At 41.3% G+C, this 27,277-nt stretch overlaps 9 non-coding genes and 1 pseudogene across 9 annotated transcripts; 9 read left to right on the forward strand and 1 right to left on the reverse strand.

Annotated features, from left to right (window-relative positions):
• Nucleotides 1-5,618, reverse strand: part of LOC119914970 — a 10,135-nt pseudogene extending 4,517 nt beyond the window's left edge.
• Nucleotides 2,944-3,017, forward strand: trnan-guu. Its single transcript has one exon. It is a non-coding gene; the product is annotated as a tRNA-Asn (tRNA).
• Nucleotides 3,284-3,357, forward strand: trnat-agu. The gene has a single exon. It is a non-coding gene; the product is annotated as a tRNA-Thr (tRNA).
• trnat-ugu lies at nt 3,529-3,602 on the forward strand. Its single transcript has one exon. It is a non-coding gene; the product is annotated as a tRNA-Thr (tRNA).
• Nucleotides 5,619-5,991: 373 nt separating the features above from the next.
• On the forward strand, nt 5,992-6,065 carry trnan-guu. Its single transcript has one exon. It is a non-coding gene; the product is annotated as a tRNA-Asn (tRNA).
• Nucleotides 6,066-6,329: 264 nt separating this feature from the next.
• Nucleotides 6,330-6,403, forward strand: trnat-agu. Its single transcript has one exon. It is a non-coding gene; the product is annotated as a tRNA-Thr (tRNA).
• A 173-nt stretch (nt 6,404-6,576) lies between these two features.
• On the forward strand, nt 6,577-6,650 carry trnat-ugu. The gene has a single exon. It is a non-coding gene; the product is annotated as a tRNA-Thr (tRNA).
• Nucleotides 6,651-9,650: 3,000 nt separating this feature from the next.
• trnan-guu lies at nt 9,651-9,724 on the forward strand. The gene has a single exon. It is a non-coding gene; the product is annotated as a tRNA-Asn (tRNA).
• Nucleotides 9,725-9,991: 267 nt separating this feature from the next.
• trnat-ugu lies at nt 9,992-10,065 on the forward strand. The gene has a single exon. It is a non-coding gene; the product is annotated as a tRNA-Thr (tRNA).
• A 174-nt stretch (nt 10,066-10,239) lies between these two features.
• Nucleotides 10,240-10,313, forward strand: trnat-ugu. The gene has a single exon. It is a non-coding gene; the product is annotated as a tRNA-Thr (tRNA).
• Nucleotides 10,314-27,277: the final 16,964 nt, after the last annotated feature.

The following is a 27,277-nucleotide window of genomic DNA, read 5'->3' on the forward strand; positions in this document are numbered from 1 at the left end:
CTCTACCTATTCAAAACAGGAAATTGCTCCCTGTTTTAGTAAGTTCACTTAAACATCCTCTGGCTGAATCAGCTCAGTGTTTCCAAAATCTGTCCTTTGATGTACTGGTCCTAACTGACTTCTGTCCTGTGATCTCACCAGAGGCTGCTCTACATTCTCTAAACCATGGAAGACAAACAAGTACCATTGCGGTTGAGACCTATTTTACCCAACAATAATTGGTAGAAAATGCTGGCCTTGGTATACAGAAACCAACTGGTTCCTGTTATAGCAGCTTCACCAAGGAATGAATATCCTCTGGGACAGGTTTGGGTTCAAGTCCTGCTGTGGAAGAAAGCTTTTTTTTTCCAACATAAACACTCTGGACTTCTGAGTTGTCCTTGGGTTCTCTGTGGACTAATGTGTTAGTTTGCCTTGCCACCTCAAAGATCTAGCTTCAAGTCCACTTGCAGTAAACTCTGCTTTTATTTTATGTTCTAATTCTGATCTGATGTCATTTGAAATCACTGAAAGGTCCGCTCTCAGTGTAGCAGCACCTTCGCAGGTGTTCGGCCACAGATTAGCATGTTGAATGTGACGCAAGCATCAGAGATCACAGAACATGGACGTGTTTCCAAGGTGAGAAGCTGGGATTCATACTTCCTAATGGATCCAGGTGGATCCAGATGATCAGGGCCCCTAGGTGCTTCTCCTGCAGAGGGATTCTAAGCAGCTGTTATGATCTGGAGCTGAGAGCTCTGCGGGTTCAGAGGTTCTTAAGTATGAAGCTCTATTTATTTCTGCTGTACAGCACTTTGTAACTTGGATTTGAAAGTGCTATAAACAAATCCCAGCAGTGCCTTTACGCTTAATGTGACCACGGAGCCTCTACCTATTCAAAACAGGAAATTGCTCCCTGTTTTAGTAAGTTCACTTAAACATCCTCTGACTGAATCAGCTCATGTTTCCAAATTGTCCTTTGATGTACTGGTCCTAACTAACTTCTGTCCTAGTGATCTCACCCAGAGGCTGCTCACATTCTCTAAACCTGGGACAACAAGTACCATTGCGGTTGATACCTATTTTTACCCAACATAATTGGTAAAAAAGCTGGCATGGTATACAGAAAACCAACTGGTTCCTGTTATAGCAGCTTCACCAAGGAATGAATATCCTCTGGGACAGTGTTCTGGGTTCAAGTCCTGCTGGGGAAGAAAGCTTTTTTTTCAAGGTGAGAAGCTGGGATTCAGTACTTCCAGATGTCCATGGATCCAGATGATCAGGTCCCCTAGGTGCTTCTCCTGCAGAGGGATTCTAAGCAGCTGTTATGATGCTGGAGCTGAGAGCTCTGCAGGTTCAGAGGTTCTGAATCCAGACAGACTGCAGCTTTGAACATGAGCTGTGAAAGAAAGACATTCATTATGGGTACTAGTCCGGTCTCCCTTCAGCAGAACCACAATAGACCAGCGCACTGTAGCAAGTAAAGCATGTCTGCTGTTGTTTCAGGAATCTTTCCACCGAAATCCACCTGCAGCATTATCCCTGTTTACTAAAACACAACACGAGTACTACAGTAGTACTACAGCAGTACTTTTTCAGCCTGCTACTATCTAGCACCTTACAGGAAGTGCTTTTTAGGGGTATTTACACGGTTTCAAAGGTTTAAGGTGGCATTTAGGCGGTATCAAATGTTTAAGGTGGTATTTGGGCAGGCCGAGGGTCAATCATCAAGTCTAATAACTTTCTTCAGTTAAAAAAATCAGTAGAGATCACAGTGACCCCCTTCAGACAGGAACTGGCTCCTTTAATATCTCTCCCCTAGGCCCGTCAGCTGTGGAAGTTCTCAGACAGGCAAACTCAGGGGCCTCTTCTAAATACTTTCTTAGGTCTCACTTTTATCCTATGGTGTTTTAATAGACTTTGTTGTATTGCTGTTATTGATGTTGATTCACTTTTATTTTCTTAAGTATGAAGCTCTATTTGTTTCTGCTGTACAGCACTTTGTAACTTGGATTTGAAAAGTGCTATAAACAAAGTTATTGTCATTATTATTATTTTTGTCCAAAGATTTGAATCAATCAATATTCAGATCACAAAACGTGGATCTGAATCCTGACATGAACCAGAAGAACTTCATCATTTAACTGAACATGTCTAAACAAAAACCGATGGTACAAAGATCAAAACCAGGATCCACATCCAGACTCAGATGAGGACTTTAACTATTCTGTTTTATATTGAAATCTCTTGTACGTTCTGTATCATTTCTTTCTTACTTTCTTGTTTGGTAAAGTAAAATAAGTCCAAAGAGAGAGAGCTAGCTGGCTTTGATCAAGCCAGCTAGCTAGTCTTACCTTACTTAGCTGTCCCGTGGTCCCTTGAAGATCGGTTGTGTTGAAGTCGGACAAATGCGGAAATTGACGACGGGAAATGAACGCAACGAGATTTCGGACGGTTGGAACGGTTTTTGAGTTTTGTTTTGTTGAACACACACACAGACACATTTTATCACGTACCTCAGATGGCTGAGGCGACGCTTGAACCCACAACTCCGGGTCTCCAGTCGGCGTCCTTCCCCACCGGACCATCTTCAGTACCGATGAAGACCAACAACCAGAGAGAGGAAGAAGATCAGTATGAGGGAGGAACTTGCACAAGATCCACCTCCATCAGTCTGGAGAGGAAACTCTGGATGACGGACTTCCTGTCTGGTTCCTGGTTTAAAAAGAAACGTGTTTGATCAGAAAACAACCTGTTGCGTCGATGGGTCGGCATGCACTTCTACAGAACAATGAAAATGCTTTGTGTTTAGAGGTAGGCCAGACAGATATCTATTTGATTGTAAGATGTGGCCCAATAAAGGGGACACGTGAATTGCTGTCAAAGGACACGGCGTTTGCGCATCGTGGAACCGAGACTGGAAGACGAGTACACGGGATGTTTTGAATGCCGACACCGGCAAGTGTCTCTGTGGCGCAATTGGCTAGCGCGCTCGGCTGTTAACCGAGAGGATGGTGGTTCGAGCCCACCCAGGGACGATCATTGTTTAGGCGTCTGAAGTGCAAGCTCTGTTCATGCTCATCGAACTTGTTGGTCCACTGCAAAGGCCCTCTTGTCAAACAGGACTAGTGCCACTTTGTCCCTTGACCTCGCAAGTCCCAGCTCATCCCTTTCTCCTCTTGTGGCTCCGGAGGCCTGTTTTTCTTTGATTTGATTTTACTGAAAAACGATTGCAAGACGTTAACAAGCCCATTTGATTTCATTGAAACATTCACATGAAAGGTTTCAAATGCACAAAGCGTGTGGCGCCGTGGCTTAGTTGGTCAAAGTGCCTGTCTAGTAAACAGGAGATCCTGGGTTCAAATCCCAGCGGTGCCTAAGTGGAGTTTTTAATAGCCATACGCCACTTCCCAAGGACAAAAACCAGAATAACCTCATGTGCGTTCTACGCAGCTTCAAGAAAAACACGAGTGACCAAGTAGAGTGTGGCAATCCTAAGACTTGATTCCGAAACCAGAACACCTGAAACTAGCGTAGTTGCCTGCGGCGGGTGCTGTGGCTTAGTCGGTGAAAGCGCCTCTCTTGTAAACAGGAGATCCTGGGTTAAAATCCCAGCAGTGCCTTTACAGCTTAATGTGTCCACGGAAGCCTCTACCTATTCAAAACAGGAAATTGCTCCCTGTTTTAGTAAGTTCACTTAAACATCCTCTGGCTGAATCAGCTCAGTGTTTCCAAAATCTGTCCTTTGATGTACTGGTCCTAACTGACTTCTGTCCTGGTGATCTCACCAGAGGCTGCTCTACATTCTCTAAACCATGGAAGACAAACAAGTACCATTGCGGTTGAGACCTATTTTACCCAACAATAATTGGTAGAAAATGCTGGCCTTGGTATACAGAAACCAACTGGTTCCTGTTATAGCAGCTTCACCAAGGAATGAATATCCTCTGGGACAGGTGTTCTGGGTTCAAGTCCTGCTGGGAAGAAAGCTTTTTTTTTCCAACATAAACACTCTGGACTTCTGAGTGGTGTCCTTGGGTTCTCTGTGGACTAATGGTTAGTGTTCTTGCCTTCCACCTCAAAGATCTAGCTTCAAGTCCACTTGCAGTAAACTCTGCTTTTATTTTATGTTCATAATTCTGATCTGATGTGTCATTTGAAATCACTGAAAGGTCCGCTCTCAGGTGTAGCAGCACCTTCGCAGGTGTTCGGTGCCACAGATTAGCATGTTGAATGTGACGCAAGCATCAGAGATCACCAGAACATGGACGTGTTTCCAAGGTGAGAAGCTGGGATTCAGTACTTCCTAATGGATCCAGGTGGATCCAGATGATCAGGGCCCCTAGGTGCTTCTCCTGCAGAGGGATTCTAAGCAGCTGTTATGATGCTGGAGCTGAGAGCTCTGCAGGTTCAGAGGTTCTGAATCCAGACAGACTGCAGCTTTGAACATGAGCTGTGAAAGAAAGACATTCATTATGGGTACTAGTCCGGTCTCCCTTCAGCAGAACCACAATAGACCAGCGCACTGTAGCAAGTAAAGCATGTCTGCTGTTGTTTCAGGAATCTTTCCACCGAAATCCACCTGCAGCATTATCCCTGTTACTAAACACAACACGAGTACTACAGTAGTACTACAGCAGTACTTTTTCAGCCTGCTACTATCTAGCACCTTACAGGAAGTGCTTTTTAGGGGGTATTTACACGGTTTCAAAGGTTTAAGGTGGCATTTAGGCGGTATCAAATGTTTAAGGTGGTATTTGGGCAGGCCGAGGGTCAATCATCAAGTCTAATAACTTTCTTCAGTTAAAAAAATCAGTAGAGATCACAGTGACCCCCTTCAGACAGGAACTGGCTCCTTTAATAATCTCTCCCCTAGGCCCGTCAGCTGTGGAAGTTCTCAGACAGGCAAACTCAGGGGCCTCTTCTAAATACTTTCTTAGGTCTCACTTTTATCCTATGGTGTTTTAATAGACTTTGTTGTATTGCTGTTATTGATGTTGATTCACTTTTATTTTCTTAAGTATGAAGCTCTATTTGTTTCTGCTGTACAGCACTTTGTAACTTGGATTTGAAAAGTGCTATAAACAAAGTTATTGTCATTATTATTATTTTTGTCCAAAGATTTGAATCAATCAATATCAGATCACAAAACGTGGATCTGAATCCTGACATGAACCAGAAGAACTTCATCATTTAACTGAACATGTCTAAACAAAAACCGATGGTACAAAGATCAAAACCAGGATCCACATCCAGACTCAGATGAGGACTTTAACTATTCTTGTTTTATATTGAAATCTCTTGTACGTTCTGTATCATTTCTTTCTTACTTTCTTGTTTGGTAAAGTAAAATAAGTCCAAAGAGAGAGCTAGCTGGCTTTGATCAAGCCAGCTAGCTAGTCTTACCTTACTTAGCTGTCCCGTGGTCCCTTGAAGATCGGTTGTGTTGAAGTCGGACAAATGCGGAAATTGACGACGGGAAATGAACGCAACGAGATTTCGGACGGTTGGAACGGTTTTTGAGTTTTGTTTTGTTGAACACACACACAGACACATTTTATCACGTACCTCAGATGGCTGAGGCGACGCTTGAACCCACAACTCCGGGTCTCCAGTCGGCGTCCTTCCCACCGGACCATCTTCAGTACCGATGAAGACCAACAACCAAGAGAGGAAGATCAGTATGAGGGAGGAACTTGCACAAGATCCACCTCCATCAGTCTGGAGAGGAAACTCTGGATGACGGACTTCCTGTCTGGTTCCTGGTTTAAAAAAGAAACGTGTTTGATCAGAAAACAACCTGTTGCGTCGATGGGTCGGCATGCACTTCTACAGAACAATGAAAATGCTTTGTGTTTAGAGGTAGGCCAGACAGATATCTATTTGATTGTAAGATGTGGCCCAATAAAGGGGACACGTGAATTGCTGTCAAAGGACACGGCGTTTGCGCATCGTGGAACCGAGACTGGAAGACGAGTACACGGGATGTTTTGAATGCCGACACCGGCAAGTGTCTCTGTGGCGCAATTGGCTAGCGCGCTCGGCTGTTAACCGAGAGGATGGTGGTTCGAGCCCACCCAGGGACGATCATTGTTTAGGCGTCTGAAGTGCAAGCTCTGTTCATGCTCATCGAACTTGTTGGTCCACTGCAAAGGCCCTCTTGTCAAACAGGACTAGTGCCACTTTGTCCCTTGACCTCGCAAGTCCCAGCTCATCCCTTTCTCCTCTTGTGGCTCCAGGCCTGTTTTTCTTTGATTTGATTTTACTGAAAAACGATTGCAAGACGTTAACAAGCCCATTTGATTTCATTGAAACATTCACATGAAAGGTTTTCAAATGCACAAACGTGTGGCGCCGTGGCTTAGTTGGTCAAAGTGCCTGTCTAGTAAACAGGAGATCCTGGGTTCAAATCCCAGCGGTGCCTAAGTGGAGTTTTTAATAGCCATACGCCACTTCCCAAGGACAAAACCAGAATAACCTCATGTGCGTTCTACGCAGCTTCAAGAAAAACACGAGTGACCAAGTAGAGTGTGGCAATCCTAAGACTTGATTCCGAAACCAGAACACCTGAAACAGCTAGCGTAGTTGCCTGCGGCGGGTGCTGTGGCTTAGTCGGTGAAAGCGCCTCTCTTGTAAACAGGAGATCCTGGGTTAAAATCCCAGCAGTGCCTTTACAGCTTAATGTGTCCACGGAAGCCTCTACCTATTCAAAACAGGAAATTGCTCCCTGTTTTAGTAAGTTCACTTAAACATCCTCTGGCTGAATCAGCTCAGTGTTTCCAAAATCTGTCCTTTGATGTACTGGTCCTAACTGACTTCTGTCCTGGTGATCTCACCAGAGGCTGCTCTACATTCTCTAAACCATGGAAGACAAACAAGTACCATTGCGGTTGAGACCTATTTTACCCAACAATAATTGGTAGAAAATGCTGGCCTTGGTATACAGAAACCAACTGGTTCCTGTTATAGCAGCTTCACCAAGGAATGAATATCCTCTGGGACAGGTGTTCTGGGTTCAAGTCCTGCTGTGGAAGAAAGCTTTTTTTTTCCAACATAAACACTCTGGACTTCTGAGTGGTGTCCTTGGGTTCTCTGTGGACTAATGGTTAGTGTTCTTGCCTTCCACCTCAAAGATCTAGCTTCAAGTCCACTTGCAGTAAACTCTGCTTTTATTTTATGTTCATAATTCTGATCTGATGTGTCATTTGAAATCACTGAAAGGTCCGCTCTCAGGTGTAGCAGCACCTTCGCAGGTGTTCGGTGCCACAGATTAGCATGTTGAATGTGACGCAAGCATCAGAGATCACCAGAACATGGACGTGTTTCCAAGGTGAGAAGCTGGGATTCAGTACTTCCTAATGGATCCAGGTGGATCCAGATGATCAGGGCCCCTAGGTGCTTCTCCTGCAGAGGGATTCTAAGCAGCTGTTATGATGCTGGAGCTGAGAGCTCTGCAGGTTCAGAGGTTCTTAAGTATGAAGCTCTATTTATTTCTGCTGTACAGCACTTTGTAACTTGGATTTGAAAAGTGCTATAAACAAATCCCAGCAGTGCCTTTACAGCTTAATGTGACCACGGAAGCCTCTACCTATTCAAAACAGGAAATTGCTCCCTGTTTTAGTAAGTTCACTTAAACATCCTCTGACTGAATCAGCTCAGTGTTTCCAAAATCTGTCCTTTGATGTACTGGTCCTAACTAACTTCTGTCCTAGTGATCTCACCAGAGGCTGCTCTACATTCTCTAAACCATGGAAGACAAACAAGTACCATTGCGGTTGAGACCTATTTTACCCAACAATAATTGGTAAAAAATGCTGGCATTGGTATACAGAAACCAACTGGTTCCTGTTATAGCAGCTTCACCAAGGAATGAATATCCTCTGGGACAGGTGTTCTGGGTTCAAGTCCTGCTGTGGAAGAAAGCTTTTTTTTTCAAGGTGAGAAGCTGGGATTCAGTACTTCCAGATGGATCCAGGTGGATCCAGATGATCAGGTCCCCTAGGTGCTTCTCCTGCAGAGGGATTCTAAGCAGCTGTTATGATGCTGGAGCTGAGAGCTCTGCAGGTTCAGAGGTTCTGAATCCAGACAGACTGCAGCTTTGAACATGAGCTGTGAAAGAAAGACATTCATTATGGGTACTAGTCCGGTCTCCCTTCAGCAGAACCACAATAGACCAGCGCACTGTAGCAAGTAAAGCATGTCTGCTGTTGTTTCAGGAATCTTTCCACCGAAATCCACCTGCAGCATTATCCCTGTTTACTAAAACACAACACGAGTACTACAGTAGTACTACAGCAGTACTTTTTCAGCCTGCTACTATCTAGCACCTTACAGGAAGTGCTTTTAGGGGGTATTTACACGGTTTCAAAGGTTTAAGGTGGCATTTAGGCGGTATCAAATGTTTAAGGTGGTATTTGGGCAGGCCGAGGGTCAATCATCAAGTCTAATAACTTTCTTCAGTTAAAAAAAGAGATCACAGTGACCCCCTTCAGACAGGAACTGGCTCCTTTAATAATCTCTCCCCTAGGCCCGTCAGCTGTGGAAGTTCTCAGACAGGCAAACTCAGGGGCCTCTTCTAAATACTTTCTTAGGTCTCACTTTTATCCTATGGTGTTTTAATAGACTTTGTTGTATTGCTGTTATTGATGTTGATTCACTTTTATTTTCTTAAGTATGAAGCTCTATTTGTTTCTGCTGTACAGCACTTTGTAACTTGGATTTGAAAAGTGCTATAAACAAAGTTATTGTCATTATTATTATTTTTGTCCAAAGATTTGAATCAATCAATATTCAGATCACAAAACGTGGATCTGAATCCTGACATGAACCAGAAGAACTTCATCATTTAACTGAACATGTCTAAACAAAAACCGATGGTACAAAGATCAAAACCAGGATCCACATCCAGACTCAGATGAGGACTTTAACTATTCTTGTTTTATATTGAAATCTCTTGTACGTTCTGTATCATTTCTTTCTTACTTTCTTGTTTGGTAAAGTAAAATAAGTCCAAAGAGAGAGAGCTAGCTGGCTTTGATCAAGCCAGCTAGCTAGTCTTACCTTACTTAGCTGTCCCGTGGTCCCTTGAAGATCGGTTGTGTTGAAGTCGGACAAATGCGGAAATTGACGACGGGAAATGAACGCAACGAGATTTCGGACGGTTGGAACGGTTTTTGAGTTTTGTTTTGTTGAACACACACACAGACACATTTTATCACGTACCTCAGATGGCTGAGGCGACGCTTGAACCCACAACTCCGGGTCTCCAGTCGGCGTCCTTCCCCACCGGACCATCTTCAGTACCGATGAAGACCAACAACCAGAGAGAGGAAGAAGATCAGTATGAGGGAGGAACTTGCACAAGATCCACCTCCATCAGTCTGGAGAGGAAACTCTGGATGACGGACTTCCTGTCTGGTTCCTGGTTTAAAAAAGAAACGTGTTTGATCAGAAAACAACCTGTTGCGTCGATGGGTCGGCATGCACTTCTACAGAACAATGAAAATGCTTTGTGTTTAGAGGTAGGCCAGACAGATATCTATTTGATTGTAAGATGTGGCCCAATAAAGGGGACACGTGAATTGCTGTCAAAGGACACGGCGTTTGCGCATCGTGGAACCGAGACTGGAAGACGAGTACACGGGATGTTTTGAATGCCGACACCGGCAAGTGTCTCTGTGGCGCAATTGGCTAGCGCGCTCGGCTGTTAACCGAGAGGATGGTGGTTCGAGCCCACCCAGGGACGATCATTGTTTAGGCGTCTGAAGTGCAAGCTCTGTTCATGCTCATCGAACTTGTTGGTCCACTGCAAAGGCCCTCTTGTCAAACAGGACTAGTGCCACTTTGTCCCTTGACCTCGCAAGTCCCAGCTCATCCCTTCCTCCTTTTGTGGCTCCAGAGGCCTGTTTTTCTTTGATTTGATTTTACTGAAAAACGATTGCAAGACGTTAACAAGCCCATTTGATTTCATTGAAACATTCACATGAAAGGCTTTCAAATGCACAAAGCGTGTGGCGCCGTGGCTTAGTTGGTCAAAGTGCCTGTCTTGTAAACAGGAGATCCTGGGTTCAAATCCCAGCGGTGCCTAAGTGGCATTTTTAATAGCGATACGCCACTTCCCAAGGACAAAAACCAGAATAACCTCATGTGCGTTCTACGCAGCTTCAAGAAAAACACGAGTGACCAAGTAGAGTGTGGCAATCCTAAGACTTGATTCCGAAACCAGAACACCTGAAACAGCTAGCGTAGTTGCCTGCGGCGGGTGCTGTGGCTTAGTCGGTGAAAGCGCCTCTCTTGTAAACAGGAGATCCTGGGTTAAAATCCCAGCAGTGCCTTTACAGCTTAATGTGTCCACGGAAGCCTCTACCTATTCAAAACAGGAAATTGCTCCCTGTTTTAGTAAGTTCACTTAAACATCCTCTGGCTGAATCAGCTCAGTGTTTCCAAAATCTGTCCTTTGATGTACTGGTCCTAACTGACTTCTGTCCTGGTGATCTCACCAGAGGCTGCTCTACATTCTCTAAACCATGGAAGACAAACAAGTACCATTGCGGTTGAGACCTATTTTACCCAACAATAATTGGTAGAAAATGCTGGCCTTGGTATACAGAAACCAACTGGTTCCTGTTATAGCAGCTTCACCAAGGAATGAATATCCTCTGGGACAGGTGTTCTGGGTTCAAGTCCTGCTGTGGAAGAAAGCTTTTTTTTTCCAACATAAACACTCTGGACTTCTGAGAGGTGTCCTTGGGTTCTCTGTGGACTAATGGTTAGTGTTCTTGCCGTCCACCTCAAAGATCTAGCTTCAAGTCCACTTGCAGTAAACTCTGCTTTTATTTTATGTTCATAATTCTGATCTGATGTGTCATTTGAAATCACTGAAAGGTCCGCTCTCAGGTGTAGCAGCACCTTCGCAGGTGTTCGGTGCCACAGATTAGCATGTTGAATGTGACGCAAGCATCAGAGATCACCAGAACATGGACGTGTTTCCAAGGTGAGAAGCTGGGATTCAGTACTTCCTAATGGATCCAGGTGGATCCAGATGATCAGGGCCCCTAGGTGCTTCTCCTGCAGAGGGATTCTAAGCAGCTGTTATGATGCTGGAGCTGAGAGCTCTGCAGGTTCAGAGGTTCTGAATCCAGAGAGACTGCAGCTTTGAACATGAGCTGTGACAGAAAGACATTCATTATGGGTACTAATTCGGTGTAACCCCACGTTTTAAGTTTTTCCACAGAAATATCATAATTTCTTTTCTAATTTTGATGAACATGGGCTTACTATAACTAGACAAACTACTCAAAAATGTAATTAATCATATCAAGAGTTACTTATATTTTGACAGATTAAGTATCTTAGCTTCACAATCTCCATTGCTTTTGAATGGCATCAACAGAAAAGTCAAGAAAATTAATAATAATCACATTTGTCAAATGAAAAGAGGTAAAATCAACAAGAACACATAGATAAAATAAAATAAATAAAAGATTTAGAAAATAATTCCATAATAAAATACCTTTTCCTAAAATTATATTCCTAAAAAGTTAATTTTCAAATATTACATAAACTCTATCCAGTGAATCATCTGGATTACGCATAAAGCTGGGTCAGTGGTAGCATTTCCAATCAGTATTCTTCAAATACAAATTTAATAGTAAAAAACAAACACACGTCCACTGATTTTAATCCGGAGTTCACACACATGTCCAAGGGCGCATCCAGCTGGACTGTGATCCATCAGTGAGTCAGCTCATTGGGTGAACACACCATGATCAATATCTAATGATTAATAAATTGATGAATATTGATTTTGTAGGTGCAGCTCTGCAGAATATTGCTTTGAGACCCGTTCAGTTGCCTACAACTGTCGGAACTTGTAGAACTTCACACATACCTTAAAAACAGTATCTTCAGTATCACGTATTTAACCAATGTAACTTTTCCTCTAAATTAAAACTGTAGCGTTACTGACATCTGCTGGCTTAAGTTATTTGTTGACACTAAATTTGAGTAAACTACATAATTGACAAGGGGCAAATCGACCAAATCACAATCAGAAATACTTTATTAAGGGGGAAATTATTGTGTTACTGTTGCCCACGTTGCTAATCAAGGCATTAAGAGATAATAACAAAAAGTTGGCATGTAGGAAATACAACTACAAAAAAGAAAATATAACACTATAAATATATAAAGAGGAGTGTGAAATATGTACAGTGTTTTGCAGTATGTGACAGAAGTGTAATGAATAAATGTTAGTAATAAGTGAGTGAATAAATGAGTTAAAGAGCTTGATGGCCAGGGGCAGGAATGACTTCCTGTGGCGCTCTGTGGTGCATTTTGCAAGGATGAGTCTTACACTGAAAGTACTCATCCTGACCCAGCTCTTGTTACCCAGGCAGAGCGATGCCCAGTCGGTCTGCAGAGAGGTGAAAACATGTCAGGCACCTCATGGATTATTCAGTTAAGACCGAGTGAAAGATCCTGTCAGACCTTCCTTCATCATGTTCTTCTTTGACAGCCTGCATGTTCGTCCCACCTCTCGTCAACTCACCCTGTGCGTATAAATATTCATTTAGACAGAATGATAATACAAGAGGGCTAATTCATCAACTACTAAACTACTAGCAACAGTATTTATTTGATACAACCACAGAGATATAAGGCTACAGTGCTACTTTATGTAAACTGAGGTTATTTGAGTTCTAGCTTTCTCTCTCCTTCACAGTCCACTGGTCCAAGGAGTCTTGTTTTGTTTTTTTCTTTTTTACTGTGTGTCTGCTGAGTCTTTCCAGGACTTCTGTTATTAAGAAATGAATTGACTTAACATCTGATTATGCTGCCACAATTTGTGGTGTATAATGTAAGTATTCAGAACATAAATAAACACATTTGTGTCATAAAATATCCATAATCATAGGCAGGTGTGCACATGAATGTAAATCCATGCATGCAAAATATACACACACGCAATTTTGATTTGGATTTGATCAGGCGATCAGGTAAAATGGTTTCGGGGGAAAGATCTGACATAAAAGCTTTGGACTGTTCAGATAAGTGAAGACTTTTATCCAAGAAACTTGGTGGAGATTTATGCTACTGTATGTTGTCGCAAGAGAAACGGCTGTATAGGTCAATCATGCAGCGGCTTATTACAACCCATATTTATATTTTTTATCAAGCCCTCTAGCGGCAGAATAAGTCAGGTGATGTAGTATAAAGAGCGACAAAGTCCATGCACAGAGGTGGTGGGGTAGATGGATGAGTCAAATAAACTCAGGACTGTCACTCAGGGGACAGAGGTTCAAGTCCTGTGTGGAAGAAACCTAACCAAGAGGTTTTATTGCCTAAACCAGACCAAACTACCACAGTTTCACAAAGTTTACCACCTGTTAAATGTCATATGACTTACACAGTGACGTGAAGGTCTGGTAATCTTGTTGCTGGACTGGTACTTGCCAACGCTCTTACATGTCGTTTTGGAACACTTCAATCACACCATTTTGTCATTAAGTTAGGAGGACGTGTTGCAGCGAGACACATTTGGTTTTTGATTGATTGTCATGAAATTTGGAAACTTACAGCCTCCTAATAACACAGAATATCTGTGATGCGTCTTCTGAACACTTTATCTTTCTACTTGCACTCATTATTTAGCCACAGAACATAACAGGGAGGCTGTGAGGGGCCACATTTCTATCCATCATCACGTGACAAACCCTGATATTGTAATGTTGTCTAGATGCACGGGTAGTTGCAACAAAACACCTTCACATTTCACTTAAACAATTATTCTCCTATATGTAAATATTTTGGGCAGACAAAATACTGCTGACTCCTTTCAAAGATATAAACTTTAAAAGGCAAACATGTTGAAACTGGCAATGTTTTAATTTGGTTTGGTTTATTGACGACATTCTAATATTTATATATTTATAAAATACAACCACTGGTAGAAGAAGTGCTCAGATTCTTTAGTGTTACAAACCCAACAAATCCTCCAAATTAGACAATATACACTGTTCGTCCATCCTCTGTAACCACCACTATCAGCATGATGACATCGTTTTTGTCTGTGACCTCATAAAACAAACATTACTTGGTTATGGTTATGTGATGATCATGGTCATGCAAAAGAAATATTTGGAGGAGAGGGAGGCGCTAGCTAGCTTGGTTAAGGTGACCAGATTTCTGAAATGAAAACCGGGGACATTTTTGGTTTGGTGATCAGTATGTCATTAAATAATATAATGATATTATTATATATGAAATAAAAAAGGGGGACAATTTCAGTTTTATAATCTGTCAAATATAACTCTTTTGAAATAAATCAAGTTATTTTGAGGCAGAATCTACGTTTCAGTCAATAAGTCACTTTCTGACAACTGAAATACTGCATTTTATGGGTTGTTTTGGCCATTTAAAGGTATTTCAACAGGTAAAACAGACTGGATTGGTTGGTACACAGCAAGTTAAATAATGTAGAGTCATAAGGATAATTGCAAAAGAGATCATGTCTTTATTTTACATATAACTCAGCAGTAAGTCATGTTAGTTATTGGCTTCATTTCGTTTTCCAAATGTAAACAAGGATATTAGACGTAGGCCTACCAAACACATAATCCATTGGCCACAACAGGCTTCAGTTATTGCCTATAATCAGGTAAATGTCCGGCCTGGTTACGCTTTAAACTGCAAACACTGATTTGGCCACAATTGTGATTATTCAGTTAAAAGAAATGTTAAAGTATCACAAAGACAAACCTTTGCTGTTACCATGGGACATAAAGTGATGTTTATTTGTACATGTCTGTTGATCCAGATAAAAGCAGCTATAGCTGTAAAGAGACTGGACGATACAGCTTTAACATGCTGCGCGCGCTCCCACGGACCGTCCACGGTGGACGGTTCTGATCTCAGGTCTGTTAACAAATTATACAGTTTGTGATTAACACAGGGACAGGCCACCAAAACCGGGGACTGTCCACGGAAAACGGGATAGTCTGGTCACCCTAAGCTTGGTTAGCAAGGTGCGTCGGTAATTAACCTTAACTGTGACATTAGCTGGGATGCTAATTTTGGCTAGCTAAAAACAGGCTTAAAACAAAATGTACTTACTGGGAAAATGAAAAGCCGACACCTAATAAGAATTTTTGCTGGTTACAGAGCAGCAGATAGGATAGTCTTTTCTGTCCTGATTGACAGGTTACCACGGTAGCCCCGCCCTAAAGCCTCCCCTTCTTTCTGGTCTATGTTCCTCTAAATGGGACCATAATTTACTAAATGAACATCATGCTGTGCTGAAGAAGACTTGAAACTAACGACTGAGACCATAAACTCATTAGGAAAGTGTTTACTGAGGGAATAAATCAGCTGTAGAAACATTTTCTCAGAGATGTCTATACAATCACACTTCTTTCTGCAGCCAGTGGAGTCGCCCCCTGCTGGCTCTTCAGGTTTAAAGTCCTTCAGCACCCATCACATTTTATGCATTGTTTTCTTTTGCATGTAGCCACTTTTGTATGTAGAATTACTTTTTGAGGACTCAAAGAATAAAGTATGTAAGGTGTAAAAGTAATAGCTAGTGGCTTTGTAGTATTATATTTGTAAGGTGCCACTCTGTCGAGATGTGATTGATTGGTCTATTTACCTTTTAAATTTAAATTTTAAACAGGTGAATGTAAGAAACTGCAAGATACTTTATTGTTAGTAACAAAGGAGATATGAGTAGTTCAAACAGAAATGGTAAATTAATGCTATTCTGAATACGTCATTGGTCCACCCCAGTCAAAAAAGACACTGAAACAATGAATTGATTAATATAGAAATACATATTTGATATTGTTCAAATAGTCAGGGTAGACATTTCTAATAAATATTCTTGCTTTTTGGAGGTAGCTGTATTAAGACTATGAACCACTTAACAGAAACGTCTTACCATAAATTCCCCAAAACATTGAAAGTGTTGATTTAGAGAAACTGTCTGGTTTAGTATCAACAAATTAGTGAATTTTTGACTTCAGGCAAGTAAAACCTCCACTTGTTTTCTTAAAAACTCAGAGACATTTCTCGTCCACAATAACCTCAGTCTCTTCAAAGGCTTTCTGCCCTTGTTGACACATGACATCCTTTTCTCCACAGTCATGTGTTTCCCACAGAGAGTTCTCACCAGCGGTGACAATCCGGTGTAAACTAGGTGCCGCCGAGTCTCTGCTTATCTCCAAGTGTGTCTCCTGTTTCACATGTGTGTGCTGAGATAGAAGCTGGGAGTAAACTTGTATCTCATCCCAGGAAAGACTCGACTCAGTCATCTTCATCACTGTGACTCCTTTTCTTCCTCCACACTTCCTCTTTCTCTGTTTAGCTGAGACACAAGATCAGTGCATTTGAAACTTTGCACACCAAACTCAGTTATGGGGTTGATCTGATCGCCCGCCATGTAAATGTGACATGCTCATTTCAACTAAGAACATTTTCTTATTCCTTGCTGCTCTCCATCAAACTACCAAAACAAATCCTGAAATAATGAAAAGTGCAGAGCTCCCAATACAACTCTAAATCCCAAATTACTTTCCAAAGGGTCTGCAACATGCAAAATTACAGAACTGACAAACTTATCTAAAAGTCAGAGAGAGAATATTTAGGCACACCCAGCTGAGGAAGAAGATCTCCCTCAAGAGTACTAAAGCTTACGGTTTAAAAAGAGCTGGGTGTGACTGATTTTGCACAAATATTCTTTATTTTTTTTAGCCCATAAGAAGCGAGGTAATGACCTGTTATCATTTGTCACACTTGAAAAGGCTCAGTTCACCCAAATAACAAAATATAAATACTTTTTCTCACTTAATTTCATTCCCTTGACCTTTGTCATGTGGAGTATTTCTCTGCAGCTCTGCAGCTCTGTGAAGCTGTAATCTCAATACGGCCTACATTTCAATATGTAGCCTCTGCTTGTACAGAAGAAGGTAACCATTTTAGCCCATAACACGACTGTCTTTGGAAAACTTTGCAAATACCACAGTGAAGGATAAAAACGTAGTAAACTTCACCAGACTGCTAGCTTTCTTTATTCTTTCACCTCTGTTTAGTTTACACAAATGCTATTTCAACAAAGCAAACTTTTTGAAATGTAAAATGATGATTATGGGAGAAACAAATTAAATACTTGTTACTGTAATATTTCTACTTTTCCCAGTAACTAGTAGTGTAACAGATTACTTTTCCAAAACAGTAATATTATTACAGTTAACCTACTAATCCAAGTAAAGCTACGCTACTGAATGCACCATCCTTGACATGAATGCGCGACTGCGCTGTAGGTCACATCTTTTTATCTTTTCAAACAAGAACTGCTCGAAAAGTCCTTGCTAAGATAAACCTCTATCCACTGGCTTTCAGTTCGGTTTTGACACCTTGACCTTGACCTCTTTAATTTGTATATTGTTTGAGTATCCTGAACTTGGAAAGCACTTTGGTATGGTTGTTTTTATATGTGCTGTATAAATAAATCTGAACTTGAAATTCGAAGCTGATGGGAATGTCGTTAGCTCTGCAGGTATTTAGTCATAATCGAAAATGAACATTTTGACCTGATAGTGGCACTAGAGGAAAAATTATTAAAGTTCATCCTGAGGAGAACATGAAGGTCTGAACCTGATCCACATTTCATGGCAATCCATTTAACAGTTAACATACTTCACCAAAAACCACAAATATCAACCTCATGGTGGCGGGGACCAACAAAGTCAGTAGGATTCATTGGGGACCATGAGTGTCTGAACAAAATGCCAATCTATTAAGTAGATTTTGAGATATTTCTGTGGATAAGTGTAAACCATGGCTTGTTTAGATGAAAAGTCAAAGGATGGAAAAAGTAATGTGGTTCATCCTCTGGGCACCATGGACATCTCAGGATTCAATAAAAAAGTGTTATTTGGCTTTCTTCTATGGCGGTACTGAGGCGGTGGCTAGAAAACCCCTGACCCTTTAAAATCATTTACTCTCACCCATCGCTGAGAGGTGCTGGTTGGATATTAAACATACATGTGAGGTCAGTGAAATAACCGGTGCTGCTGTCCTGCATTTGAACCTTAGGTTCTCAGGTCTGACAGACGTCAGCCTCTCAGACAGAGGTTGTATTTCATGCCTCTTTTCTCCCCTGGCAAAGTGGCCTTCAGCTTACTTGTTGTTGCTGAGTATGAGGAGGGGGCATAATGACCGGAGTGTGTATTTGCTTTATCCAGAATCAGCCGGTTGCACAGAGGTGGCTTTCTGAGGAAGCCACATGAGAGCGTGCCGTCCAGAGTACGTGTGGTGTAAACAGATCGGTGGACATTCAGCCTGTATACGTGTGTGCTGGGGGGGGGCTGATAGAGTTGGAGGGGGCAGGGTGGAGAAAGGTGCAGACCTGACCTCAGAAAGCAGCTTCTGTTTCGACTCTGACAGAGTTTGATTCAGTTTTCTCAGAAGCTCAACTCCACTTTGAGAAGGTTTACTGACGCTCCAGATCAGCTCTGTTCTGCGTACGTGGATAAATGAGTCAGCTTGACTTGATTGAAAATTATTTCTTCAAAGTCTTATGCAGGTTTTTCACTGAAACACATTTCTAAGTCAAAACATACAAAATTGCAGCAGAAGTTATTTTCAGATACAAATGAGTCGTTTAAAATATCTAAGACACTTATACAGAGAGAGATAAAATGTATAAAATGAATTTTTGAGTGAAATAAAAGATGTTAACAATAAAACAAAATACAAAAAAAGCTTCATTCCCATTCAGTTCTTATGCACCATGAATAGTGAATGGTGCTCACTACAAGTGTTTTAAGTTGTTGGGGTGGAGCTGCAGCATGTTAAAGTCTCAGTGTTCGGCATGTGTGTGTTCATGTCATTAAACCAAATTCCCCTGAACTCCACCCTGAACGAGGACAAAGACCCCCTGTCCACTCTCTCTCTGCAGCTGAGGGTTTGTGCACTTAAAGTCGCAGAACTTGGTTTATGTGTATCAACCAGTTTAAAAGAACACATTCAGACCATGGCGAGCGGTGTTGAGCTCATCTGACAGGGTTGTGGGGGTACCTCAGACAGTTTTAGACAGCAGTGTACGTTCTGCTTTGTTCAGTTTGGGGAAGGACCACCTGTGTAGAAAGCCAGGGACGAACTGGAGCTCCAACTGCAAGCCAAGCCGGATTTCACCTGAAAGGGCTACAGGGGAATTCATCTGCACGACTTCATAAAAGAAGTGGCTTGAGGATGTAGAGCAGTGGTCGGCAATAGGCGGCCCGCGGGCCAGAACTGGCCCGACAGCAATAATTAATAAACTGATGGCGGCTGATGCTGGCTGATGCTGGCTGAATAGATCTCAGTCATGACAGTAACAGTTACTCACATAATCACTTCCTCTGAAGTGACTGTGCCTCCAAAATAAAAACTTGAGAACGTTTTTTGAAGTAATGCTTCATGTTGAGTTCATTGAGAGCTTTTACTTCTGACGGACACTCGAAAGAGTCTCTGGTTTACTTGACACACCTCTAAAAAAAGCTGTCCGTAATTTCCTCAGGAATATGAAAATTTGTGTCCATAGGTTTATGAAGGCGGATCAAACGCTGGCAGCACATGCTTTATTGCTAGCATGTGAAAAAGTGTCCTTATAAGCTAATTAATTTGTTTAACAAGGGAGAAAAAAAAGTTCACAGGATTTTAGGATCGATCAGAAATCGGCTTGAAAAAAAATTGGCCCAATGTCAGACTTATTTGCCGATCCCTGACGTAACGGCTGCTCACAGGACCAGTTGGTGAACTACTGCAGCTGCAAGCTAACCGTTAACAAGCTTGCAAGTATTCAGATCCTTTACTTAAATAAAAGTACTCATACCACAGTGTGAAATAAATCCACTACTAGTTAAACTCCTGCAGTCAAATGTTCTTGTCAGTGTGCAAACTATACTATAGCTGTCACAACAACTGCGACTGTGTTTGCGACCTGACCTTTCTTTTCTCCATGAGAGAGAAGAATTTAGAAAGTTGAATGGCGCTGCGGAGAGCTCCCAGCTGCAGTCGTGCGTGGGTACTGCTGCATTTTAATGTTGTAGATGTTTAAGGTTAAACTTATTTCAACTCCTTTATATCCTGTTGGGTAGTTTAATCTGCAGCAATGCATTATGGTATATAAGATCATCATAGGTTTGTAGTGTTGCTATTCTGTGGGTAAATCTGCAGTATCACTATGGACTCAAACATCATAGGTTTGTAGTGTCGCTATTCTGTGGAACCACGTATCACTAAAGACTCAAACAGAGTATAGGATTCTAATCTAATCCACATCTCAAATTCAGCAAAGATCTCCTCACTAGCTGTCCGCTCTGTGTGTGCGCTGAAACACCAACCTGATCTTTGTACACAGCCCCGGTTCTGTAAATGGGAAACACTATTCCAGCCATTTCACGTCATCCTTCAGTTTAAAGTTGCAGTACTTGAGTAAATGTACTTAGTTACATTCCATCATTTTGGGAATATGCTAATGTTAGTCTCTCACAATATTTCTGCTCTCCTCTGTGCTGGGATTTTGTTCTCATGTTTGATCATTTCATTTATTCATTAACAACGACAGAGTTATTAAAAAATGATGGTGACACACAGCTAATAAACAACATCTTCTTCCATTTTGGAATTTTAAGCTTTACGTTCCCTCAAAGGTCAGCTTGCTGTTTGTCAAATTTGACGAAACTCAGCAAAAACAGTTGTGGGTCGCGCATTGAGTGACTCTACTCTCCATTGGAATGAATTGATTCTGCAGCAAAATGTTGCCTTTTTAAACGCCGCTGTGAGCAGGCCTTAACGCTCTGGTGGCTGAATGAGAAGAAATCACAGCAGCGAGGTTTCAAAATCATGTGGAAAGCCTGAAACCAGAAAAGTGGAGGCTCCTACAGCAGCAGATTAATGCCCATGGTTTTGAAATCAAATGCTCAACTATCACATACAGGTACGTGCACAGTTGTTTGTCCACATACCTTTAGCCACACACATTACATGACAACAGTTTATACTGACTAAAACTCATTAAGTTCACAACAAGATTTACTCTCTCAGACAGACCTCTTGTTCAGCAGCTGACAGTCAGATTACTGCCCTTTTCAACTCTTTATTACTTTAACCTTCTGCAGTAAAGCTCACTGACCGTAACAATGGTGCAGTTAATGGTGCACTTTTAGCAGCGTGAGCGGGAGTAATGCATGAGGCTCATTTGGTTTACAGCCCAGAAACCTGAGTCCAGCAAAGTCACAGCACCTTGGATGAGTAAATCTTATTGTTTCTTATCTGAGAGTTTTTTCATCCGTTGGCTTAAAATGTGCTAAAAGCCGCATCTGCTGATGAAGACCATGTGATACGGCCGAAGAACAAACAAGTAAGAGGAACAGCTGCCTGCTGCATTAAGAGCGGTGAGACAGGAAAGTTATGGTCAGATAAACAAAGAGTTGAACCTATTAAGCCGAAAGGATCTGCAGATTCAGCCCTTCAGCACTTTGAAGAAGTTGATGTAGATGTTAAGATTTAAAATCTAGTTCAAGATATAAAATGTCCAACAAGTCCTTCAAATGATATAATAAAATGCATTGTTTGTAGCTGCTTTAAAGAGATTTGTCGCTCAATTAACAAAGTCTCCTGATTTCCTCCTCTGTTCCTGATGGACACCAGATAATTTGGGCAGCAGATCAGTGTTGCTTGGACGTTGCTGAAATGGCTGATGCAGTTGTTTGTCTCATAAAACACTTTAATCAATTTGACACAAGTTGAGTGAAATTTCTCATCCATGTTGGCTCACAAAGTTCTCAGTTTGATAGAAAGATCTGTAAACTTGATCTGAAGACCATGTGATGCAGTCAAAGCTGTCTACAACACAGCCAAACATCAAGCAAGTGCAACAACACAAGGAATCTCTGAATTCTCGTGAGAGGCGAGTCAGACTCCTCACTCCAACACCGACTCACGTTTCCACCATCGTCTTCCTGCAACAACTCACCTCTCATGAGATTTCAGAATGAGAACTGTCCTTGAGTGAGACTTCAAGGCAAGGCAAGTTTATTTGTACATCACATTTCAACAAAAATGCTTTACATAAAACATAAAAGCAACAGGGAAATATAAAAATGTTTTGAATGAGTTAAAAAAACACATTAAAATACATTTTTTAAAAGGGTGAAATGGAAAATAAAAACAGGATAAAATAAACTTTAAAAAGTTAAATAGGAAATAAAAACAGGACAGTTAAAGTCACAGTGCAGTGTACGATATTAATCTACAGCCTTACATCCTTAATTTAAAAGCACTGACAGCTTCAGTTTCCTGTTAAAAACAAAGGGGGTCACCAGGGGTCCCTCGTAGGTCTCCTTTCCAGGATGTTGTCAGACAGTCTGAGCCTGTCGCTGGCAACAAGAAGCACTTTTTGTGGACGTAATATTGACGGGCACAATCGCCCAGAAGGAATATGTTGCAGCCCCTTCAGCTGCTGGCTGAAGCTTCTACTGCACGGGTTCAAAACTTTCTGTAGGCCACCTACAAGTTATTTCAACACCAATCAATTTGAAAATAGGGCCCAGGTTTAAAAATACAGAAATTACCATTAAGTAAGATTGTTAATGCTTATAGAGAGTATTTCTACTCTGTGGTAAAAGGTCTGAGTATTTCTTCCACCGATCACAGCTAACAGATTACTTCGGATGTTTAATTTCCTTGATGAATCTTTTTTGAATAGTTTTGTCCTCAATAACCCCGAGAAGCTGTGAGTTTCTGAGATAAACTGTTTGATATGTGGCTCTGCGCCCTGTCGGTCTAATCATCTGTCACTGTAATGAGCCTTTGTACCTCAGAAACCACAGATGTGCTGGTTTGAGAGGCTGTAAAGAAGGCGGGAGCAGTGAGGATGTACTGTTGTAAATCGGTGTCGGTAATAGAGAGATAAGCAGAGATGGATGCAGAGAGAGAGAGAGACGGATGGAGGGGGAATGTGATAATGAGAGTGTAATTAATTCTCGGGGTGAACATGTTGTGAAACTTTCCCCACAGCATGTGGTTCATCTGAACGGAGACCAACCCAACACCCAGGAACTGTTCCTAATTACACTGAAGACTGGATTTACTGATGTAAACAAAGGAAGGGCTTCCTCTGGGACACGTCCCATTCGGCTCTGTCTCTTTGACTTCTACCAGAATGTGTGCGTCCTGTCTCACGTTCACATGCACACTTGTATTCTGGTTTTCGTCATATTTGGGATTCAACACGTGGAACATTTAGAAACCAGTTACTCTCTGTTTACACGATTCTGACAGGCTCTGGTTTCAGATGGTCCGAGTGTCTGTAGGTGTGTCGTTGACTCGTCCAGCAGCTCTGTTGTTTCAAAGCTGACGATGAACTCACTTTACTTTCTGGCTGGATTCAGTCTCTCGTTCTGATCTTCAGTAACGATGACGAGAGAGACAATAAGAATGATCCTCTGCCTCTGGTTCAGGTTTCTCTATTTGTTTCCGTTTGTTTTGGAGGAAACAACAGACGGTAGACGTGATAAAAATAAAAGTACTGAAGGGTTCAATCGTCATTGAATAAATTAATAAAATAAATTAATAAACGTTGCTGGTGGAGAAAGTTCTCAGACCATTTACTGAAGTGAGATTACTAATAACACACTGTGAAAATACTCTACTTAAGTATAAGTATGTGAGTATAATCTGGAAAATGTACTTAAAGCATTAAAGCAGTGAACTGTCCCTGTGCCTGTTGTACTATTACATATTATATCATGAGATTATTATTCCTAATGCATTCAGGTAAAGCAGAATGTTGCTGCTGTAGTTGTTGAGCTGCAGCTCATTCTGAACTGTTTAGCATCAGGCCGCAGCTAATGATTATTTTCTCCAGTAATCGATTGATTGTTTTGGTTTGTAAATATTCTGCAGTCACAGTCAACCAGAGCCCAAAGTGACACCTTCGCAAACACTTGTTGTGTCCACACCTCAACATTATTAACAAACATTACGGTTATTAAAGTTATTCAGAGGAAAAGAAGCAACTCATCACATGTGAGAAGCTGAAACGGTCAAATATTTTTACAGGGAAAAGGACCAATTCAATCTTCAGATAATCCTTATTAATCATTAATCGCGTCAGCCGAGATGTAGCAGAGTAAAAGTACAAAGACTCAATTAAAGTACAGGATTTGTACATAAGAACAGTACTTGGGAACATGTAATTCCACCACTGTCCTTTGCATTACAGCATTTAGACTCCAATCATATTGTTTATTATGGTATTTGTCTTTTACTGACCAGGTTCTTGGTCTGACCTGCAACCAATCAGAGCAATTCATGCAGAGAACGAGTTGTGACAAGGTTTTGTTAGTCACATTGTTTGAAAAAACAGGAAAGACCCAAACAGTTTTTGATCAGCTTGTTCATCTATTCAATTTAATTAAAGTTTATTTATCTGGCCCCAATTCAAAGCAGAAGTTATCTCATTGTACTTTCATAAACTTTGACAAAAATGTTGTGATAATGTAGACACAGAGGCGCAAGGAACTGGACACAAAATGTAGACAACTAGGCTGAGCGGATTCAGTTATTTGTATTTATTAAAGAAGCGAGAACAAAAACTTACAAACAGCAAAATGGCAGTAAGCCCCAAACAGGAAATGATGCTCAAAGACAGGAGGACACAGGCAGAGTAGAAATCACAGAGAGGGCAGGATTACTAAACACAGGTGAGACTGACACAGGCGCAAACGAGCAACCAAGTTCAGACGACAGGACACACCAGGAAGTATCATTTCAAAATAAAACAGGAACTAAGACGACTCAAAAAAACCCAAACTAAATCTGTACGAACTTGTCTAACGTTTCCTGAATCAAACAGTTTTTCAAACCAGTTTTTAGAAGACGGGAAGAAAAAGAAGCCGGTTTGAATGAAGAACAATTTCAACAGCAGCAGATAAAAGGAAACGGGAGTCTTCTCCTTCTTTGGAAAAAAGTTGTGCTCCAACCCACAAACTCCTAGTCAGACCAGAATATCCATATAAGTATTCCAGAGTTAAGCTTGTAGTAAAGTGATGTTAGACTCCTGTTTCTTAAATCTGATGTATTTAACCTTTGAGAATAACATGTCTTATTATCATCTGTTCTGTAGGCACTCAAAAGTGAAGTTGTTGGTGAAAACTTCTCAAAGACGCTCCTCAGTCATCCAATCAAACCCGTCCCATTAGATAACCGGCTGTGATTGACAGGTCAGCTGGAAATCTGCGACCAGACGCATCTGTCAGAGCAGATAAAGCATGAGCTCGCAGATTTGTCTGGTTCCCATGCTCGCTATCTCTCATTCTGAATCACATTTTTATTGCATTTTTTTTGTGTTTTTACATTCATTTAACTGATTTGTGCAATATTATATTGTTATTAAGAACTGAGCTATAGAATTATTATTACAAACTACCTGCCTTTGTATTATGATGAATGTTAATTGTTAAATGAATGCTGTTGGGGTTTTTTTGTTGCAGTTGAGGGGGCACTCGCAATTTTGTTTTATTCATTGTTAAATATATCACAAAAAAGACTTCTAATCTCTTCTAATATATGTAGTACAACATATTAAACTGCTTAATGCATTGGCGTTAGATATGAAGCTTTATCTGAATTAATTAGTATCTAAAGTTAGAAATTATCCTGATTTAGATCCTCCTTTGCCAAACCTGCTTGTTTTCAAGTCACTCACACATTTTGGAAGTTGTGGCTTGCTGTGTTTTGGGGCATGTTATGAAACTGTAGTTAAAGAGGTGGTATTATGCTTTTTGGTTTTTTCCCTCTCCTTTATTGAGTTATATACCTTTGTTGTGCATGTAACAGGTTTGCAAAGTGAAAAAGCCCAAAGTCCAGCCCAAAGGGAGTTCCCATCTCCCACAGAAAACTTATTGTAGGTCCTCTGATTAAAGCTAAATGCGCCTCATATAACGCTCGCCAAGCGGCTACTCTGACACGGCCTCAAAAACAGCGGTGTAAAAACAGCGAGCTGCAGCACACAGCTCTCCTCTCCCTTCCAAACACTAGCTACCCTCCAGGCAGTCAGTGGACATAAAGTTGTTCCTGTGATGTAGAGACAGAGCTCAGTTAAAACTTTATGGATACAGATTAATAACTCACCGCTCTGAAACTCTCGCTCCAGTCCATGTTGCCAAGCTGGTCGGCAACATGTACAGCTGAACCGAAGCTGTTTACGGCTTCTCGCTGACCCGCCCTTCTGATTGGCTAGTAGTCCTTAACTAGGAACTGCGCATGTGCAACTCCCAACAAAGATCATTTAGAGACAAGATGTTCACTCCATAGCTAAATAGGATTTTGAACCTGAAAATGAGCATAATACCACCTCTTTAAAATAACTTCTTTAATCATCTTTTAAAAAATCTCTCGCAGATCATTTCATGATAGTTTTCCCTCCCCTTTGCCCCACAGTCTCTCTCGCGAGATCTGGCAACACTCTTTGGGTCAAATGATCTAATCAAAGTCAACAAGCTGAAGAATCTGGCCAAGAACTCACTACCAAGTTTTAATCCACGACATTTTTCGATAAGAAATGTTGAGACATTTCAGTTGGTCCTCAGAATGAGGTTCAACACTAATAATAGCAGGTTTTTAATCCCAGAGGAGCTGTGAAACAATATTTAGAAATTACAATACAATTAAAAAAAATTTAATAACAAAAATGGAGGTGGGGTGCACTGGGGGCAGCTTGAATTTTGAAATCCCTGACCACGGCCCTGCTGTTTACATCAGTCTGCACTTCGGAGCAGTTTCAGGTTAAAGGTCACCAGATACATGAGTAAAGATGTTTTTTGCAAACTGTTTATTTCTACTTTGTCTAACATTTAGTTTCAGCAACTGTTGTGCCCATAATCAAGGGGAATAGAAACGGGAGAAGGCTGAAGAAGCACACACACACACACACACACACACACACACACACACACACACACACACACACACACACACACACACACACACACACACACACACACACACACACACACACACACACACACACACAGTATCTTCTTAATGCTTTCTAAATGATCTTTTTAACTACATTATCACATGAAATGCAAATTGTTTTAACCAAAGTTATCACATGACATTTTAATACTCTTTTTTAACTAAGTTATCACATAACACTTGAATGAAATTTACTCTAAACATGTCCACTTATTCACTGTCTCAGCCATGATATGAACTACGCCCTTGTAGTGAAAATGACCCACACAGACAAGGA

This window comes from Micropterus salmoides, unplaced genomic scaffold, assembly GCF_014851395.1.
Source record: "Micropterus salmoides isolate LMB-PRFRI ecotype aquatic unplaced genomic scaffold, ASM1485139v1 Ms_hic_scaffold_20, whole genome shotgun sequence".
NCBI lineage: Eukaryota > Metazoa > Chordata > Actinopteri > Centrarchiformes > Centrarchidae > Micropterus > Micropterus salmoides.